The sequence below is a fragment of the Culex pipiens genome, chromosome 3 (genome assembly GCF_016801865.2).
Source record: "Culex pipiens pallens isolate TS chromosome 3, TS_CPP_V2, whole genome shotgun sequence".
Lineage (NCBI taxonomy): Eukaryota > Metazoa > Arthropoda > Insecta > Diptera > Culicidae > Culex > Culex pipiens.
In genome coordinates, this window is record NC_068939.1 from 142,142,010 (window position 1) to 142,156,895 (window position 14,886).

The following is a 14,886-nucleotide window of genomic DNA, read 5'->3' on the forward strand; positions in this document are numbered from 1 at the left end:
AATTTTAAAAAATCTAAACTTTAAGCTTTTAAGTATTTAATCGCAGATTGCTAAAAACATGTCAAAGTTATTCTGCTAGCTTAAGGTTTAAAACTATAGGCGTCATCCATAAAGTATGTCACGCTCTAGGGGGGGAGGGGGGGTCTGAGAAAGTGTGACATTGCGTGTTATAAGTATAGGGAAAGTGTGACAAAGGGGGGAGGGGGGGGGGGTAAATTTTGGCTGATTTTAGCGTGACGTACTTTATGAATGAAGCCATATAAGAATTTATTAAACATATTTATTCATTAAATATTCATGCTGCACGAACAGACGGAAATAACTTGGGAATAAATTTTTTCGGTGTTTGAAAATACTAGACCAATAACATTTAATGTTATTTATAATAAAATTAGTTATTCGTCGTTATGATTTTTGTTGTTGTTATTGAATTGTTATTGTAAGAACAAACTAATAACATTTTTAGATATTCTTCGAACAAATCTTTGTCATTATTTTTTGTTATTTTAACAATTAATCCGATCATCCCAGGAGGTTGGAGGTATTCTTCCATAACAAAAAACGTATTCCAAAGTTGTCTTTGCTTTCAATAAATATCAGATCAATAACCATTTTGTTATGATAGCATAAACTGTTATTCAACTATTACGCAAAAATTGGTTTTTCAAGAAGAATCCATTACACTTTTTGTTATTTTAAGAGTATTCGTAATTGAAATGGCATGAATTTAGTTATTACCGTCTGTTCGTGTTGTCATCCGGTTTTTTTCCTAATCAACACAGAATGATGATTTGAAATGGTTTTTGATAATATATTTTTTCAAACAAGAGAAAGGGAAGGAGGGAAGTGAGGATAAGACAAAAAAAAACAAAAAAACAGCACCACTACACACAAAAAAATATTTCCGAATGTTACATCATTAATGATGTTACACTTTTGCATGTCATTAAACATTTAAATTTACATGTAATTTGATGTAAATTTGCAACAATTTATACGTAAAAACATGATTTTACTTGTGATTCAAACGTTTACGTCGAATCTCATGTTTACATCAACTGAGTTTACATGTGATTAATTTTTTCCGTGTCGAGTAAATTTACATATTTTTTTTCTGTGTATGATGGCCCCCATTTTGGATTACATATTCCCAAATCAAAGAGCCGAAATAAGGCAACGAAATTTTATTTTTACGTGGTTCGATAACCAGAAGTAAAATTTTGTATTTGGCTTGGTGTTAGGTTAAAAGTATATATGAAATAGGACGATATCTACCACCTTATAATTATTTTTTTTAAATTTTGACATTTTTAGCATGAATAGTCTGGAACGTCTCCCTGGGTCCTGCCTCGGTGGAGTCGCTGGTAGGCAGTTGGACTAATAATCCAAAGGTCGTCAGTTCGAATCCCGGGGTGGATGGAAGCTTAGGTGTAAAAAGAGGTATAAAATCGCTTTGCAACAATCATTGGTTTGGATGTATCGTATACGATTATTGAATTGCATACAAATTTTGAAAAATCGGCTGGCTTTATGTGACAAGATAGTAAAATCGTAAACATACAACATAAACAAACAAAATCATCAAAATCAAAAGACTCCATCTCAACGGCACGCGACGAACCCTTTCCTCTTTCGGTTGCTAGAGCTGATAATTTCCTCGTCACGTCCTCGACCAACACTGCCGTCGCTGGCGCGTGCCCCGTTCTTCTTCTAAACAACGACGACGATCACTTCTCCGTTTTCAGGTTCAAGGACCTGCTCACCATTTCTCGAAATTCAGGCCAAACACATCTTCCGCGTCCCATCAGCAGCAGCAGCAGCAGCATCAACGGCAGTCCCTCACGATCTGTTAAACACCTGCGTTTGAGGCCGCGCCGTCAAACCGAGAATTCGTGAGTTGATCTTCCCGGCGGAAAGCGTGTGTAATTTAAACTACTTCTTTGGATAGGTCTGAGCGTCGATTTTTCGGGAGGTTCACGCCACGACGATCGTGGGGATCTCGGGGTCTAGCCTATGCAGATCTTGGGGCCGGAGGAAGCAAGCGGAAACGTCTCGACGAGATCATGAATCAATTTCGTGATCTACCGGAGTCTGTAGCCGGCCGGCCGGCCTGCTTGGCACGAGCAGGTTGATGCTAAACGATACGGATTTACAGCGCCGGAACAGCAGTGTTCTGAACACCTCGAGTTCCGGGACAACTTGTCCCGGTGAGTGATCTTCGCCGAGGCGTAAATCACCGCGCCCCGATGAGTGACCACGCAAGAGTGGGACCACCGGAGCGCGTTGAAGAACTTTGTTGATCTCTCTCTCTTTCCAGCGTTCTTCTACCTTGGAGGATCAGCTAGCCGCACTGCTCACCCGTTGATCGCGCCCAGGTGAGCGAAAGCAGCGCAACCGGTTCTTCGCGCAGCAACCCTTTCCCGACGACGACGGCGGGTTCGAGCTGGTGGTGATCTTCGCGGCCAAGTCAGTACTCGCTGGAAGCGACTCGGGGAACGACGTTGCGGAGACGTTGACGTTTGTGGAAGATCGTGTGTGCGCGCGCGCTCTCTCTCAAGTTGATCAGCACTGTTGTTGATCAGGAAGTTTGATCGGTACCGCTGGATTAGAGGTGTGACAAAAGTGACGGTGAAGAAGACCGCGGCTAACCTACATCGGAAAGCTTCCCAAAGTGCAGTGCTCCGGATTAGAGTGGAGAAAGGTGATCCAGATATCGGAACCATCACCACCAGTCGAGGGTACGACGGTGCTCTGATTTTCCGGATGCCCCGTAATGTTGACCTTACTGATTAGCAGGTCTGCAGCAGCAGCATCAACAGTAACGTTCAGCAGTGTTCAGTTAGCTTAGTTAGTGCTACAGTACAAATGTGTCAGAAAACAAGAAGAAACGTGCCCCGGTCGACGATCGGCCAAAACAAATAAGAGTTGCCCCGGTTCAGACCATGCCTGCTGGCCAGCCAGGCCGGGATCGGTTCTGTTTACGCAGCGTAATGAGTTGATGCCCTCCGGGAAGGAAGATGGTGATGTTCTGGAGTGCTGCTGCTACTGGTGTCTAACACTTTTGTGGAGCGCGGAGCGGAGCGTAAAGCGGTCCAGTTTGAGCCGGATCGGGCTCGAAGACGGTTGGCGACACGGACGGTGCAGTGTTGTTGATGTCAAGAGTTGTTGCATGAAGAAGAAACAGAGTTTGTGGTACGCGCATCGCAAATACACACACGCAACGGTGATTTTTATCGATCAGTGGTGGAATTAGCAAGTGTTGCTGAAAATATTTGGAACGAAGTGTTCAGCAGCAATGGCAAGGATTTGGCGAATTTAGGAAGATAGTGATACTTGTTGCAGATCGAGGATCATGTTCCGTGATGAAGCAAGGTACGATAAATGTATATGCGATACACAGATAGGTCCATTGCAAAATCTTGATACAACTTGCTGAAACTTGACGACTTCGACTTAAAATGTTGGAGTCGAAACAGCAAACATCACTTTTGCAACTTTAGTTCAGATGTTATAGATGTCGGCCACCATTGTTAGTACCAACCACTAGTGTCTTCCTTTAAACTACAAGGACTTCACTACACTGGGTTTAGTGGATGAAAGTATGGCAAGGTGTGAAGGCGCCGCATGCATATATTTACACTTCACATTTTTTGGGGTTATCCACGGTAGAATCTTGTTCTTGTTGTATCATGAATCTTATTGTTTATCTCAATGTTCAGAGCATTATTACACAAATTAGGTGTCTTCTCATCGTTGGATGGCTCATAAGACATTTTGAAAAAGTTCTCTTGAATTTATCTTTTGGAGATGCTAAATTAATTAAACGTTATCGAACGCAACATAAAAAAAATAATTATTTAAAAATTACGATATCGTCTGTTGTATTGGTTGAAAATGAGTTAATGATAATGTTTTGTTAAACTCAAATAAGATGCTTTATAAAGAGACGATATTAAAAGGAATAACTCTCGGGTGAGTTTTCAAAAAGCCGTAAGAGCCACCGTGACCTGGGACACTAATTTTCATTTTTCTCCAAATTGAAACAATATTTCATTTATCTTAAATTTAGAGCACTTGAATGACGTGTAGATGAACAATCTCAAGCATTTTTGAAATTGTTTTTTCGTAAGTAGGTCGAGTACCGTTGCAAAAAGGGCTTTGTTTACCAATGGCTCTTAGGTCTTTTTGAAAACTAATCCAAGAACTCGTCTCCTTGTATTTATAGTAATGCATTCTGTTAAAACGCTCAACCAAACCACAAGATGCTTTAACCCGATTTTGGATTTTTTCCTGGATATCGCAATAGAGTTATCTACGTGCGCATGTGTTGCGTGTACGTACACCAAAAAGATTGAGGTTAAATTTTGTACCCCCGGCAAAACAAATGGGATGCTAGTGTGCGTGAGCTCGGGCTTAGGAAACTCTATACACACTTGTGGCAAAGACAAATTTCCCATCACAATGGTCGTGCTTTCTTTTGACACGTCATACAAATTGTAGGAAAATTCGGACAATTTGTGTTATTTTCACATATTTATTTATGTTGATGAACATTTTTTTTTAATACAATTCAATCGTTGTTTTGCAAAATAAACTGATAAAGTCCATCAATCTACACAGCAAAAAATCCGATGGTAAAATCGCATGCAAAAGCATGCACATCACCTTTGTGAGCAAAAGCATGTAATATTGTATACGAAAACGTGTACACAAAAAGCATGTACAAAAGAAAAATAAATTAATATTGCACACCCCAAAAATAACCATCAATCTGATGACAGTCATATCCAGATTACCAAGTCCGCGCCCCAACCGTCTCGGCTATCTCACCGTCTTGTAAAACTTGTGTACAACGCCGATGTAGCAGTAGGTTTCCCGTACGTCAAATACTGAATTAACTGTATACGATGTATGGGGAACGCACAGCTGCATCGGTGTTGATCCAGCGAATTTCACAGCGGCGAGATAGCCGAGATGGTTGGGGCGCGGACTTGGTAATCTGGATATGACTGTCAACAGATTGATGGTTATTTTTGGGGTGTGCAAAATTAATTTATTTTTCTTTTGTACATGCTTTTTGTGTACACGTTTTCTCATACAATATTACATGCTTTTGCTCACAAAGGTGATGTGCATGCTTTTGCATGCGATTTTACACAGAAATTTTTTACTGTGTACTGATTCAAGCATAATTTAGTTTGTATTGGAATTCTGTGCACACTTGTGACGCGTAGTACATTTTTTACCTTCAAAACACACTTGTGACACGTGTTTTCTGATTTTTGTTTACATTATTTACTGTATCTTTTAACCGGTGTTACCAAATTAGTTGAAACTTGGAGCGTTTGTTCAGCGATAGTATACAATCCGATTGCATCAAAAAGTTTGACTCCATCATTCCTAGTTTGGAAAATATTTACAATCAATCTTTAAAAATCGATTTTCTCGAAAAGTATCAAATAGTCGTTGGTCGATATGTTGACGAGCTACTGAAAAATTTACATCAAATCAAAAATCAAACCATCCACATTAACGACCGCCGGGTCTTTTGTGGTCTCTATTGCAAGTTTCTGCTCGAACCTAGGAGTCCGAAGGCTTGAATGGGGAGAGCACCCAAACCTCTTTTTACTCCAAGGAACCTTCCACCCCAGTGTTTGAACTGACGACCTTTGGATTGCGAGTCCAACCGCCGCCAGCGATTCCACCGGAGTAGGCTTGGTTTGGTGTGTTGTTTGTACTTATGGCATGGAGACGACTCCTGCACCTGGAATGACTTAACGGCCTAACAACCAAGGCCGGGACCGACATTTTACTTCCTCATCCGATGGAAGGTTGCAGCAGATGGGAATCGAACCCAGAATCATCCGCTTACAAAGCGGACAGCGTAACCATTCGGCCACGCACTGCCATACAACACTAAAATATTTTAGAACATTTTCGAATCAATCACGTTGTAGAGAACAGTTTTCTGAACAATTTCCATAAAAAAGTTACAACTTTGATTCAATATGAGCAGAGATATACACAATTTAGTTAAATAAAATGTGACTTTCTCCAAAATTGGTGGATTTAATTCCCATTCAAAAGATGAACGATTTACGAATTTTGGTATATCTCTGCTTATATTGATCCAAAATTGTTACTTTTTTATGGAAATTGTTCAGAAAACTGTTCTCTACAATGTGATTGATTCGAAAATGTTTTAAAATATTTTAGTGTTGTATGGCAGAGGTCGTTTTGAGGTTTCCAGCTTGGATGTTGGGGTTATTTTAAAGAGAGCTAGAAATCTGGTAAATTTGGGTTGGAAACTTTTGATTTGAGGTCAAAAATGTAATTTACAGTCGCTTGAGGCACATTCATAAGAAATCGATTTCCATCGATTTTTCTGAAGAAATATCAGACTTGACGATTTTTTTATCTTATGTTTGTTCTAGGAAGCACACCGTGTGTTGTCTTAAATTTCAAGAAATAATGGAGCCAGTTGCTGTAAACATTATTTTGAAAAACATGGAAAACTTGAAGGATTCCGTTGAATCAATAATCCATTTTTTGCCAGAAGATTTATGACTTTATTTGAATAAAAAAATAATCAGATCTAGCTGAGAAAAAAAATAAAGTTATGTTGATTTATTTTATTCCATTTATAAAGGAGTCTGTTGAACACACAAGGCAAAGATATAAGGCCAGTTTTGTGAGAATATTTCTTTAGGTAATTTTCAACACGTCGTATTAGCCTGCACGATCTTCGAGACTTATTTCAGATGCAAATAGATTAACCATTGTGTTCTTTAAAGAGTATTTAAAACATTTTCGAAATTGATAGTTCATAAATTGAACGAGAACTGACCGAAACCAACCTTCTTAAAAAATACGCTTAGGACCCTTTGTAAACTAACCCAAGATTTATTTTTTGCTTATCATAACAGCATTTGAGAGTACACAGTAGCAACAAAATTGTATTTTGAGAGGTTGGTAAATTTGGTTGAGTGAATATTGCCTCTATTTTTAAGCGAATGTTATTCAAAAATAAAAAAAAATAAAAAAAATTCCGGAACCGTGGTGTAGGGGTAAGCGTGGTTGCCTCTCACCCAGTCGGTCTGGGTTCGATCCCAAAAGGTCCCGGTGGCATTTTTCGAGACGAGATTTGCCTGACCACGCCTTCCGTCGGAAGGGGAAGTAAATTTTGGCCCCGGTCTAACCTAAAAGGTTAGGTCGATAGCTCAGTCCAGGTGTAGGAGTCGTCTCCCTGGGTCCTGCCTCGGTGGAGTCGCTGGTAGGCAGTTGGACTCACAATCCAAAGGTCGTCAGTTCGAATCCCGGGGTGGATGGAAGCTTAGGTGTAAAAAAAGGTTTGCAATTGCCTCAACAATCAAGCCTTTGAACACCTAGTTTCGAGTAGGAATCTCGCAATCGAGAACGCCAAGGCAATGCTGTAGAGCGAATGATTTGATTTGATTTGATTTTGTTTTTCAAAATAATGTGTAAAAATGTGAAATTCACCAATGATGTTGAAATTTTCAAGTTCCAGTTCCTACTTTTTTTACTACACAAAATCTGTCACCACTTCCAGATGTGATATTACGATCATTTTTATACTTAGTAGATTTACTCATTTTTGGACGCAAGAACAGTGGACCTTTTGAATAAGTATTTTTATTGATTGTTTTTTACATTTTTTTTGACACAAATGGTGTAAGGGAACAGCGTCTAATTCCATCGTGCCTGTAATGTTGCTATACCAGCATTTTGACATTCAATTACAGCTTGTTAAAAGCACATTAATAGCTCTATAAGAAGTGAACAAGAATTTTTTTATGAAAAGTTTTTCAAAATTGGTTGTTTACATATTGAACAATCTAATTGGATGGAGTTAGGAGCGAGTGCTTAACCAGCTAAACAAAAATTTCGCCTAAAGTTTGTTGGGCTGCTAAATTTCTGATTTCATCACCTTAATATATATTTTTAAACCATATAAATCAGGGATGCTCAAAGTTTTTGGAGGCAGGGCCAAATTTGAAGCGCAAATGAGCTTGCGGGCCAAATTTACAAAAAAGGTTGTTTAAAAAATAAATAACGTTTTTTTTCAATTTAAATGATTTCAAAAAATGTCAATTCAAAATAATAGAAACCTCAAAATAACGGTTTTTTGTCGGTATTGTTGATTTAATTGTTTCAGGTATTTGAAAAAAAAAAGTTTCTAGCTGAATGTACTTGTGTTTTCAAAAAAAAAAAAATAATAAAAAATGTTTTTATATTTCTAAAATGGTGGCATTACAATTGAAAAATTCATCGTAATTCAGGCGTAATTTTAGTGTGGCCAATGAAAAATCGGTTTTAAAAATAAAAATGTTGAAAAAACGGGATTTTTGGTGGTTTTTGACAATTTCTATATGACAGACTTGGTTTTTCAGTCTCGTAAATATTTTTAACGGAAAGCTCGTCCAATTTCCCAAAAGTTTGCCTTTGACAGCATTTCAATTGGATGTAAGGGCTTAAAGATATAATCTTAATTACATTGCTTATAACTGAAAATAGAATATTTTTTTTCAGTGTGGTAGAAACCTGGATAGTAAATTTGATTACGTAAATATAAAAACGATTTAAATCAAAAAGCTGTCACAGGCAAACTTATGGGAAATTGGACGAGCTTTCCGGTAAAAATATTTACGAGACTGAAAAATCAAGTCTGTCTTATAGAAAATGCCAAAAACCACCAAAAATCCCGTTTTTTCAACATTTTTATTTTTAAAACCGCTGTATCTTCCCGAGGATTGGACATAGGACAATGGTCAATACGGAGACTTTTATGTAAAATTGTCTGGAGAATCGATTCCCACTACCGGTTTTTAAAAATTTTGATGTTTAGACCACTTTTCAAAAAAAACAGTTTTAGTAAATGATTTTTGTATTTTTTTAGAAGAGACATACCATCCTGCATTTTTCATCAGTCTTTTAGTAACATTTTAGGCTATATCCTCAAAAATTTTGAACGAAAAAAAATCGTGACATCACCTTCAAATTTAACTTTTAAACATAAAAATTTCAAAAATGACTTAAAAGTGGGGTGTATTTTTGTTTCAGTGTATTTTTTTCAGAAAGTTCGTCCAACTTCCTACAAGTTTGTCTTTGACCAGTTTTTGATACGACGCAACGGCTTCGAGATACAGTAATTTTTAAATTACAGAATACAAAAATATTTAAATACCTTACGCCCTTCTCAAATGTTATTCTCGAGTACTATTTGCTCCATATGCACAAAAATGGCTTATATAGGCCTAGGATAACATGTCTACAAAGTTTCATTGAAATCGGAGAGGGTCGGGTACAAAAGTATCAGAAAAATTCCTGATTTGAGCTGGAATTGCTCATATCGACGTCGTCGTGCTATCTTGTCGCACCCGCCATTTTGACGTTCCGAGAAAAACGCGTTTTAATGTTTGACCTTGAATATTTAAAAACGAGAGCACGCAATGTAAACAATAACAATCACGTTTTGTTTGGCTCACCATTCTGTGCATTGTCCCAAAGTTTGGTTGAAGTTGGTTGCTGGAGTCCCGAGTTATAATTACAAATGTTTACGGTAGTCTAGCTTGTACGTGCGACAAACGCATCCTGGATTTCCTGGCCTGAAATCCCTTTGGCCTTTTGTCGCACTTACATCAATTTTCATGGAGTGACAAGATAGCACGACAAGATTGAAACTACTTTCATATGTAAAGTGACAAAAATGCACGGAGTTTTTTCGGTTTTTGTTGAATATCTCAGGATTGAAATCGAATTTTGGGGATCTGTGAAGGTCAAAAGGTGAGGCATTGTGAGCTGCACAAAATGGCGTTCTTAACTCAATTTGGCCAAAAATGCACGTACGACAAGTTAGCACGATGGCGACGATATGTTACATTTATGCGGTAATGAGCAGTATAGGCATCTTTTAAATTCGGAACACTCAAAATTTGGTATACCGTCAGTGGGGGTGACTATGGGTCAAAAAACGATACACCTCTCGTATTTTCTGAATAACAAAAACAATTTAATAACATCGAAAATCTTTCAACGTAGATTTGTTCTTAGATAGTTTACTAACATTTTCCCAAAATATGGTGGATTTTGATGTACACTACCTTAAATGCCAATTGTTTGAAAATTGACCCAATATCACCCCTTAGAGGGGGTGACATTGGGTCAAATAAAACTAAAATGATGCTCAAATACAACGACATACACAGCAAAAAATCCGATGGTAAAATCGCATGCAAAACCATGCACATCACCTTCGTCAAAATAAACACTTAATATTACACACTGATGTACAAATTTTGCAAACACAAAAAAAAAGTTGCAACCTACGGGATTCAAACCCAGCACCAACAGTAAGGACTGGCGCCTTAGCCCACTCGGCCGTCAGACCGATGAAAAGCTGTAAGGATAAACGCATATGGGTCGTTCCATCTCAACTGTGCACGAAAAAGTGCAAATTTGAAAATTACCCTCTCCGATCCTGCTCAAATTTGGCAGAGCTGTTAATACTATCAAAACATGCAAGAATCCCGAATTTCATCAAAATCGGACCACCCCCTCAATTTTTGTACCTCCCCAAAAAATCGACTTTTTGGCGATTTTTGACCAAACCTTCAAGTTTCAAACGACGATAACTCAGGAACCACAAATCTTAGAGGGTCAGTCTTGGACTCAATTTTGAAGGAAATTGGACGTAGAATCCATTTCTGTGGTCAAATTTTTTATTAATTTATTTTTTTCTACCTGTATTGCGCAATTGAAAACTTTAAACGGCCGTATCTCAAAACACCCCAACCAATTTTACATAAGAATCACTTATCGACAAAAAGGAATATGTTTCGTTCCAGAGATATCGAATTTTAAAGTTTTGTGTTTTCGAGATTACCTACATCAGCTTCATTCGCCGCATCTGCTAGAAGCACACAGGCGGGCTGATCAATAACTGCTACCTGGTGTTCTAGGAGATGATTAATTTAATTTATATTTTCATAATTTTACGCAAATATTTATTCAAATGGCTAATAGGGGAAATTCTGGTATGTTTGGCAGGTTAAGTCCTCGCTCCTAGTTTCGTCCAATTTGCTTCATTTCATTTAAACAACAAATTTTGCAAAACTTTTGATAGAAACTTGCTTGTTCACTTCTTATTGAGCTATTTATCACTCGATTTCAGTTGAAAACGCTTTTAATCAGCTGTAATTGAATGCCAAAGCGCTGATATGGCAACATAAGAGGAACGCTGGAATTAGATGCTGTTCCCCTACCTTGATCAATCTATTTTTGTGAAAGGAATATTTATTGGGTTATTTTACGTGTTGCTAACCGTTTTAGAGTACCTCCTAGGCCATGACTAGGGCCTTCATCATGAGCGGTAGCAAAATAGTGCCATTCAGCAAAAACCCCAAAACCTGCTTTATTATTATTATTATTATAGTTCATTATTGACACTTTACCATAATTTGGCAAATCCTATTTATGGTTTAAAAGATTGATCATATTAAATCAATTTTAATATTAAGAGCCAGCTCCATTTGATTAAAAATGATCAGGAACCAGAAATGAATAATGTAAGGAAAAAAAATACTGTTGTTCGGACGGTGTCGAAATCATCGCAACTAAATTTGGGGAATTAGCCGCTTTGCAGCAGATCAAACTTTGTGATTTTCTTACATTTTTCAGTTTTATACTTTCCAGAAATCCTTTTCCTACTCCTTGTGATCGTCCTTCACTAGAGTACAACGTATCAACAAATTTTATTAATTTTTGTTCATATTTTTTACTCAGTAATGTATCGTGTACTTATTGTTCAGTGTTACTAACAAGATTAATTGCATTTTCCTGCTCGCTCCGTCGGAATCCAATTCTGCCCTTTACTGTGTGTCGTTATTGCTCTGTCCTGTGGGTTAGCATAAGCATAAGCATAAGCATAGGTGCCCACCCGCAGTTGCTACTCCGTTATTGACCAGGACCTCCAGAAGTTACATCCACGAGCCGTGGAAGATCAGTGGGAGCTATCTTTCCTCGCTTCGCAACTTCTCAAAGGCCCCTATCATGCTGATCAATACCGGCGCCGGCCACGACCAGTGGTAGGGTCACGGGGAAGTGGATGGGAATGTTAGTCCGATACTTGAGTGATAGAGACCGCCCAATCGACTGCATCTCCGACAAAGTATCACATGAGTTTTGAGGGGGTTAGTAGATGGGTATGAGGTCAGGATTCACGAGTGGCAGTGATGTGACCATGAGCATTTTGTTTATCGGTTGAAAATTTTAAATCTTAGGCAGCCGGCTGCGGAAAGATAAATAATTGATTATTTAAAAAGTTTTTCAATCGACCGCGTGCCAACCGAGCAGTAGTGCTATGGGCTGGACTTATCAGTATATTTTTACAATTTAGATAACGCGAGCAAAATTGCTCTGTCCTGTGGGTTAGCACAGAAATTCACTTCATTCATTTTTTTGAGCAGATAAACATTCGTGATTCAACTCCAGTTTCCTACAGTGTTATACAGTAAATTTTTGCCCAATTTGATAAAGATTATTTATGATGAAATATTATTTCAATAAATGACCAGGTAGCAGTTATTGATCAGCCCGCCTGTATGCTTCTAGCAGATGCGGCGAATGAAGCTGATGTAGGTAATCTCGAAAACACAAAACTTTAAAATTCGATATCTCTGGAACGAAACATATTCCTTTTTGTCGATAAGTGATTCTTATGTAAAATTGGCCGGGGAACACGATGGTGAGGTCAAATAAAAAAAATAAGTTGGGGTGTTTTGAGATACGGCCGTTTAAAGTTTTCAATTGCGCAATACAGGTAGAAAAAATAAATTAATAAAAAATTTGACCACAGAAATGGATTCTACGTCCAATTTCCTTCAAAATTGAGTCCAAGATTTTTTCCAATTAATAAAAAATTTGACCACAGAAATGGATTCTACGTCCAATTTCCTTCAAAATTGAGTCCAAGACCGACCCTCTAGATTTGTGGTTCCTGAGTTATCGTCGTTTGAAACTTGAAGGTTTGGTCAAAAATCGCCAAAAAGTCGATTTTTTGAGGAGGTACAAAAATGGAGGGGGTGGTCCGATTTGGATGAAATTCGGGATTCTTGCATGTTTTGATAGTATCAACAGCTCTGCCAAATTTGAGCTGGATCGGAGAGGGTAATTTTCAAATGCTGTTCCGCTTCAGATGGAATGACCCATATATGAGCTTGACATTTCGGTCAAGTAGGTGTTCCATACTGATGGGCTACATATTTCAGAGTGTAATATTACACAGAATTTCATAAAATAATGCAATATTTTTTTTACACCCAGGCCTTTTACACGCAGCTGGATTACTACTTTATTTGCTGTGTAGTAAAAACAAGTCATCCAACAGTGTTTCATGTTCGAGGGAATCGTATTGACACGCTACAATGTTTGAAGAGCAGATTTTCAAACATTTGGGTAGTTTTCGAGCAATTCTAACAATAATATAAGAAAAATGATTTTTCGAGAGGTCATTTTTGGCCAAAAACGTACCCCAACTTTAGACATCTGCCAAAATAACAGGATTTGTTCTAGGAACAAGATTTTTTCAGCGAAGTCATCTTAAGATGTCCCCTACACAACCCTTTCAACAGAATTCATTTTCATTGAGAAGAACATGAGAAATGGTAAAATCCGTAAAAAATCACTTTGACCCAATCTCACCCCCCAGACCCAATGTCACCCCCACTGACGGTAGCTTTTTAGATTACACTGATTTTAACTTGCTTCGGTACCGTTTTGTTAATAACTGATTTTTTATATTTAAGGGCTCTAAATAGATTAATAATCTTATTCAAATTAAATCTTGTACCTTGCAAATCCAACCAATATTTCGAATCATTCTTTGCAACAAAATTTTCCCATGCATTCCAATAGGAAGCCCACTACAGTACAGCCAGTCTTTTTATCCGCAATTTTCCCCACAGGTCTCCAACTCCAACCCGCCACCACATTCATTGCAGTGGCGTCGACGAGCCTACCCCTGTGGCCATGAGTACCGAGTTACACCCTCTTTTTCCACCATCCCTCCCTCTGTTTTTTGTTATCTATCATTTTCCCATATTGTGTCCGCTTGTGGAGCTCGCGGAGACTATCCGAACTAATTTTTAATTTAAAAACATTTTTCAGCAATAAGCCAAACAGTTGCTCACGATTTGCTTTTATTTGCTTTGCTTCTCGTTTTTTTTTTCTTGTTGTCTGTTGTCTGACGGTAATCCAGGAGGAGCCAACGAGATCTAGAAATTGGAGGGGGGGCTTCTGAAAGAGTTTTTGAGAGGCCAACCTGGGAAGATCTGTACTGTTTAGTTGGTCAATTTTAAGCGAAATTGTAGTTTTTGAAAATCGCATAAATTTTTATTTTACGCATTGTGAATCAAGTCTACACGGAATCGGTTTAAATTTGGCTTTACAATGTTGACCTTTATTCGCTTCTAACCTGCAAAAAATCCAACAGACCTAGTCCATGTCCTAGCTTGATGCAACATGCTCGACATTTGCGCGGGACAACGCAAACTTGACAAACCTGTGACTTTTGCAACACTTGCATTGGCGTCATCGTCAGTGTGGAGTTCGAGTTATTCACCTTCAGACAATGGGTCCAAGTCACGACCACGGGATGTAGCTACTCCGAAAGACCTCTAAGTCACACTACATATTCAAATGGAACCCGCTTGACTAACCACGGCTGGGGAATAGAGTTGTTTTCCGCCGAGTTCACAAAGATGACGCGTCCGTCGTCTTCCCAAGACCCCACGGCGAAGAAGTCGCTCTACTTGTAAGCTATTAAAATTAACTAATCCATTTTGTCAACACAATTTCGAACCGTACAAA

At 38.3% G+C, this 14,886-nt stretch overlaps 1 protein-coding gene across 1 annotated transcript in view; it reads left to right on the forward strand.

The window, feature by feature from the left end:
* Positions 1 to 2,489: 2,489 nt before the first annotated feature.
* Positions 2,490 to 14,886, forward strand: part of LOC120423380 (uncharacterized) — a 101,247-nt gene continuing 88,850 nt past the window's right edge. The window contains exon 1 of the mRNA XM_039587164.2: positions 2,490 to 3,372. The gene's annotated coding sequence lies outside the window, so the exon portion shown is untranslated. The remainder of the gene's footprint in view (positions 3,373 to 14,886) is intronic.